Here is a 6,657-nt window from a genome sequence, read left to right as displayed (position 1 = left end):
TAGTGGGCGACAGATATTCGAAAATGGAGGTAGTATCATGTACGAACGGTGGATAAAAACTTTGATCATTTTCGCTGTGATGATATAATATACTCTAGCAAGCTTACAGACCCATCAATGGTAGATATGCTCAAGACTTAATCATCTGGCCTTGAGTGTAATAACACCCAATAAGATGCCCGAGCCTCCTGGCTTAGTTGGAATTACTGAAATGCTTACAATCTTTTGGCCGAGTGCCATCCATCAATGTAACTCATAAGTATTTATGCCCAGGTATTGTTGCATATGTTGACGATGAACTAATTAACCGTCTCGTAATTGATGGTCACGTTAGTAATGTATCCCTCGGTTAGACGCGTGATAAAAAGGAAATACAACCTCTGGCTTCCGTAACGGTAAAAGTTCCATCCATTGTAATCGTAATGGTAGCCTCCTTGTGAATTCCATTTATAAAAAAAATAACCCTATATATGGGCTAGTTTGGAAGTCCAAAATCCAGAGGAGATTGAAGGGACTAAAATCTCCTTCTTATTCAAAATTGAATAAGGAGAGGATTTTAGCCCCTCTAATCCCCTTCGGGTTTGAGGCTCCCAAACTAGCCCTATAAGCTTCACCTTTCCATCCTTGCCTTTTAGACGTGTACACTCCTCGCTCTTTGCGCGCCCGAATATCCCGAGCCATCGAGCCTCTCGTGTCCGTTCTTGCTAAAGACATGTACAATAGATAGTACTATATTGAACACTACCAATGTTGGGGCTCTATTTGCTACAACGGCTTTCCCTATCTCCCTCTACACGCTACAACACTAGGAGAATCTATGGGAAATCGGCTGGTCTCGGGGTTGTGGCGGGTTGCGTGTGCCGCTATGTTTGTTAGTTGGTTAAAAAATGATGATAGATGGTGAATAGGTATGGAAAATAATCTATTACTACTCTATAAGGGCTTATTGTAGGCGTCCACAGTGGCACCCGTTCTGCCATCCTCCCTTCGCGCAATCACAGGAATCGTCGCGCGGACGCGCGACTTCCTTCCTTATACGCCACTTCCTTCCCCGGCTTCCTCCCCCACCAACGGCGCCGCAATCCAAGCCGATCCCGACCCATCTCTCCATGAAGGAAGCGCGCGGTCCACTCCGCGTCAACCCCGACCCGGCCACCACGTGGATCCACTCTGCTCGATGCCGCAATCCATGGCGCACAAGCTTCCTTCTACGCGCGGCTTCCTCCCCCATCAACGGCGCCACAATCCAAGCCGACCCCGATCCGTGTCTCCATGGAAGGAAGCGTGCGGTCCGCTCCTCGACCCGTCTCTCCATGGAAGGAATAGGTACCACAAAACCACAACCGCGCGGTTTTCTCCCTCCCCCGGCTCCCGCGGCGCAAGCGCAGCCCAACCAAGCGCCATGGCCGCCGCCGCCGCCGCCCCCGACGCCGACGTCTACGATATTCCGTGGCTGGAGAAGTACCTCCCCGCCCGCGTCGCTGACGTCATCGGAAACTCCGATGCCGTCACCCGCCTAGAGGTCATTGCCCGCGACGGCAATGGATGATTTTTGGAATATAAGGCTGGCAATGTGATTGATGATGAAACTCATTTGGAAGAGCATATTCCCCCATTCCCCAGTTCAACGGATGTTAAAAGGGATTCACCTCTTGCTCCTCCCCACCCTCCATCACCTACCCTTGAAGAACCTGTGGAAGAAGCACCCAAGACATATGCTTCTGGTAAGCAAATACATTATAAATGTTATAATTAAGCTTAACTCCTAATTTTTGCTTTTCTTGATTGCTTGATTTGGTATTAGTTGCGAACGAAATCAAAGGCAACGATGGCGATTACAGAGTCACAGCAGGCTCAACAGTTGGCCCAGCAGCCACAGTCTGCCTCAGTGCATGAAAAGTCTAACCTGGACAACCACCGAGATGTTAGCATCCCTGAGGATGAATGTCTTTTTCATTTTTTGTTCACTGTTTCACTCATGCTTCTAATGAGTTTTTATTGGACCTATGTTTAAAATGTCTTGTCATTAAAACAATTTATAGGTAATGAACATGGCTAAAAATCCATTCGATCCTTGTGCGCCTGAACTGGTATTGTTAATTGTTCATTTGGTTTTTATTCAAATCTTCCAATTTTAGATTTTTGCTTAATTATCTTTTCAAGGCCTTCTTGGATGGTTTAAGTTCAGACCCAAATCTTTGACTAAGTATTTTAGCTAGTAGTTAAGGAGATTTTAAATCGATATCGATGACCTTTACTGACCCCCTTTTAAATTGTCATTGTATCAGTTCTGTAAATAATGTTTCTTAAGTGGGGGCTCTTGTTATGCTATCCAAACTCCTGTTTGCTTATTTTCAACTGTTATTTTCTTCTCATTATGTGTAACTATCTAAGAGCTGCTACATCATCGAGAATTCCGTAGCTTATTTTCAACACCAAGTTTGCATGTTTCCAGTTTCATTTTATTTAGGCCCAATATTCAATACTAGCAGATTTTTAGCAAGTAGTTAAGAAGTAGGCAATCGTAGTAGCAATTGCTGCATCAATTAGGAGGGTTTCATGGGTAGGTGTATAGCCCCATGTCAGCTATATAATTGTGATTGCTTGTGTAGCTGCATTAACCAAATATTTGTGTTGTTTATACTTGTGTGTGTGTGTGAAACAAAGATCCAGTGTGTGTTTTGTTTGTGATAAACACTCAAGAGGGAGTGATTTCCAACATTATCGACTACCATGTCATCTTTACTAAAGCATGCTACCAGTATCAGTATGTAATGAGGTACCTGAGTCAGAATTTCTTCTTTATTAACCACTCTTTGCGAATGCGCTGTATTTATCTTTCTTGAAGCATTATGACAGTATTGTTAGGCTGAGACATAGTTTTCTCTTCATTAAAAGTTTGCATCCCCCTTACAAACTTCCATGCTACAGCTCTAAATTGCTAATTTATCTGACAGGGGCCTACTTCATGCAACATATTTTTTGTCTTTCAATGGTCAAAGGTTCTTTATGTTTGTATATCTTTGTATGTATATCATGACTAGATTGTAGCACCTTGCATGTTTGTCTCGCGTGAACTCATTTAGCAAAATTGTTTATAATCATCTATTAAATATGTCATGATCTGTTGCCGCATTATGTTATTAGTGAAAGTCGCCTAGAGGGGGGGTGAATAGGGCGAAACTGAAATTTACAAAGTTAATCACAACTACAAGCCGAGTTAGCGTTAGAAATATAATCGAGTCCGCGAGAGAGGGTGAAAAACAAATCGCAAGCAAATAAGAAGTGTGACACGCGGATTTGTTTTATCGAGGTTCGGCTCTCGCAAACCTACTCTCCGTTGAGGAGGCCACAAAGGCCGGGTCTTTTTCAACCCCTTCCCTCTCTCAAACGGTCCCTCGGACCGAGTGAGCTTTCTCTTCTCAAATCAACCGGGAGCAAAACTTCCCCGCAAGGGCCACCACACAATTAGTGTCTCTTGCCTCGGTTACAAGTGAGTATTGATCTCAAGAAAGAATGAGAAAGAAGAAAGTGATCCAAGCGCAAAAGCTCAAAAGAACACAACAAATCACTCTCACTAGTCTCTAAAGCTTTTGTGGAATTGGGAGAGGATTTGATCACTTGGGTGTGTCTTGTATTGAATGCCTAGCTCTTGTAAGTGGTTGGAAGTGTGAAAACTTGGATGACTTGAATGTGGGGTGGTTGGGGGTATTTATAACCCCAGCCACCAAACTAGCCGTTTGGTGGAGGCTGTCTATCGCATGGTGCACCGGACAGTCCGGTGCACACCGGACAGTGTCTGGTGTGCCAGCCACGTCACCAGGCCGTTGGGTTCCGACCGTTGGAGCTCTGACTGCTGGGCCCGCCTGGATGTCCGGTGGCACACCGGACATGTACTGTAGAGTGTCCGGTGCGCCACTTCGCGCGTGCCTGACTTCTGCGCGCTCTGGCGTGCATTTAATGCTTCTGCAGATGACCGTTGGCGCGAAGTAGTCGTTGCTCCGCTGGCTCACCGGACAGTCCGGTGTGCACCGGACATGTCCGGTGAATTATAGCGGAGCGAATTCCTGAAGCTGGCGAGTTCCAGAGTCGCTCTCCTCTGGGGCACCGGACAGTCCGGTGAATTATAGTGGAGCGCCTCTGAATTTTCCCGAAGGCGAAGAGTTCAGCGTGAAGTCCCCTGGTGCACCGGACACTGTCCGGTGGCACACCGGACAGTCCGGTGCGCCTGACCAGGGCACACTTCGGTTATCCCTTGCTCTCTTTGTTGAACCCAACTCTTGGTCTTTTTATTGGCTGAGTGTGAGCCTTTGGCACCTGTATGACTTATACACTAGAGCAAACTAGTTAGTCCAATTATTTGTGTTGGGCAATTCAACCACCAAAATCATTTAGGAACTAGGTGTAAGCCTAATTCCCTTTCAATCTCCCCCTTTTTGGTGATTGATGCCAACACAAACCAAAGCAAATATAGAAGTGCATAATTGAACTAGTTTGCATAAAGTAAGTGCAAAGGTTGCTTGGAATTGAGCCAATATAAATACTTATAAGATACGCATGGATTGTTTCTTCATTTTTAACATTTTGGACCACGCTTGCACCATATGTTTTGTTTTTGCAAATTCTTTTGTATATTCTTTTCAAAGCTCTTTTGCAAATGGTCAAAGATAAATGAATAAGATTTTGCGAAGCATTTTCAAGACTTGAAATTTTCTCCCCCTGTTTCAAATGCTTTTCCTTTGACATAAACAAAACTCCCCTTGATAAATTCTCCTCTTAGTGTTCAAGAGTGTTTTAAGATATTGATTTTGAAAACATTACTCTCTCCTCTTTTTGAACACAAGGAGATACCAAATTGAAAATCATACCAATTGAAAAACTCTTTTTAAATTTAGGTGGTGGTGCGGTCCTTTTGCTTTGGGCTAATACTCTCTCCCCCTTTGGCATGAATCGCCAAAAACGGAGTCATTAGAGCCCTTAACCTAACTACTTTCTCTCCTTTGCCAAAATAAACATATGAGTGAAGATTATACCAAAGACGGGGTCCTTTTGCTTTGGACTCATGCTCTACCCCCAAAGATGGAGAGAGGCTCGGAGCGACGGCGAAGGATGAGTTACGGAGTGGAAGCCTTTGTCTTCGCCGAAGACTCCAATTCCCTTTCAATATACCTATGACTTGATTCGAAATTCACTTGAAAGCACATTTAGTCATAGCACATGAAAGAGATATGATCAAAGGTATATGAATGAGCTATGTGTGCAAATCAACAAAAGAAATTCCTAGAATCAAGGATATTTAGTTCATGCCTAAGTTTGTTAAAAGTTTGTTTATCAAGAGGCTTGGTAAAGATATCGGCTAATTGATCTTTAGTGTTAATATATGAAATCTCGATATCTCCCTTTTGTTGGTGATCCCTTAAAAAGTGATACCGAATGGCTATGTGTTTAGTGCGGCTATGCTCAACGGGATTATCCGCCATGCGGATTGCACTCTCATTATCACATAGAAGAGGAACTTTGGTTAATTTGTAACCATAGTCCCTAAGGGTTTGCCTCATCCAAAGTAGTTGTGCACAACAGTGGCTTGCGGCAATGTACTCGGCTTCGGCGGTAGAAAGAGCTATGGAATTTTGCTTCTTTGAAGCCCAAGACACCAAGGATCTTCCCAAGAACTGGCAAGTCCCCGATGTGCTCTTTCTATTGATTTTACACCCTGCCCAATCAGCATCCGAATAACCAATCAAATCAAATGTGGATCCCCTAGGATACCAAAGCCCAAACTTATGTCACACACGGTTTTAGAAGGCAAACCGAATGCGAACCATGTACGTGCCAGGATCAGCAATTCACGTACACAGCGGTTACATAATATGGACATCATCACACAGTGCTCAAATAGTATTAAAAAGGGAAATAATAGTCGATTACATCATGATGTCTGAGACATCCACATAGTCTTTACAATAAATCAAAGTGCGAAAAAGAAACGTAGATAAACGCGGCCTTCACATGCAGTCGACTGGGGGTTGCCGCTAACCCACGCCTAGAACTCGTCGTAGTCTTGGAACTCCTGGAAGTCTCTTTCCACAGCTTCATCTTCGCCTGAGCAGTGGTTGCAATGCTGACAACCTGGGGATGGGGGGGGGGTTTGGTGTGTAGAGCAAGGGTGAGTACACATCAACATACTCAGCAAGTATCCTGTTTGGCTGTAGTGGACTAGCTTTATGTGGGGATAAGTCAAGCAGTTGCTTTTAGTTGGTCAGATTATTATTTACTAGTAGAAAGCCAGGTTTTAACATTAACCCAAGTTATTAGCCCGATGTACCCTTTCCAAACGGAAAGAATACCACTTACCGACACCATAGTCATAACCAGAACCATCAATCTCATTGCCACCTGTAACCCAAAATGTCTCTGATCAAGTACCACTAATCACTGGAGCTCCCTTGGCCGCTCATAACCGCGAGCACGACTGATATATCAGTTTTCAAACACTCTGCAGAGGTTGTGCACTTTACGCACAAGCTGTGATTCCCTTTCTGCCCGGAGATCATGACTCTCCATTGATCACTACCAAGGTGACCCAGCAGGGCATCACTACGTAGCCTTTACAAAGATTCCCCAGGGTTGTACCACCCGTTAGGTTTCCTAAATGCA

The 6,657-nt window shown here is 44.3% G+C and overlaps 1 long non-coding RNA gene across 1 annotated transcript; it reads left to right on the top strand.

Moving 5' to 3' along the window:
* The first annotated feature begins 910 nt into the window (after nucleotides 1–910).
* Nucleotides 911–2,073, top strand: LOC103632102 (uncharacterized). Its single transcript, XR_555670.4, has 2 exons — nucleotides 911–1,724; nucleotides 1,805–2,073. It is a non-coding gene; the product is annotated as an uncharacterized lncRNA (long non-coding RNA).
* The last annotated feature ends 4,584 nt before the right edge of the window (nucleotides 2,074–6,657 follow it).

The sequence above is a fragment of the Zea mays genome, chromosome 7 (genome assembly GCF_902167145.1).
Source record: "Zea mays cultivar B73 chromosome 7, Zm-B73-REFERENCE-NAM-5.0, whole genome shotgun sequence".
NCBI lineage: Eukaryota > Viridiplantae > Streptophyta > Magnoliopsida > Poales > Poaceae > Zea > Zea mays.
Note: the sequence above shows the minus strand (reverse complement) of the source record. Positions and strands in the feature narration are given on the sequence as shown.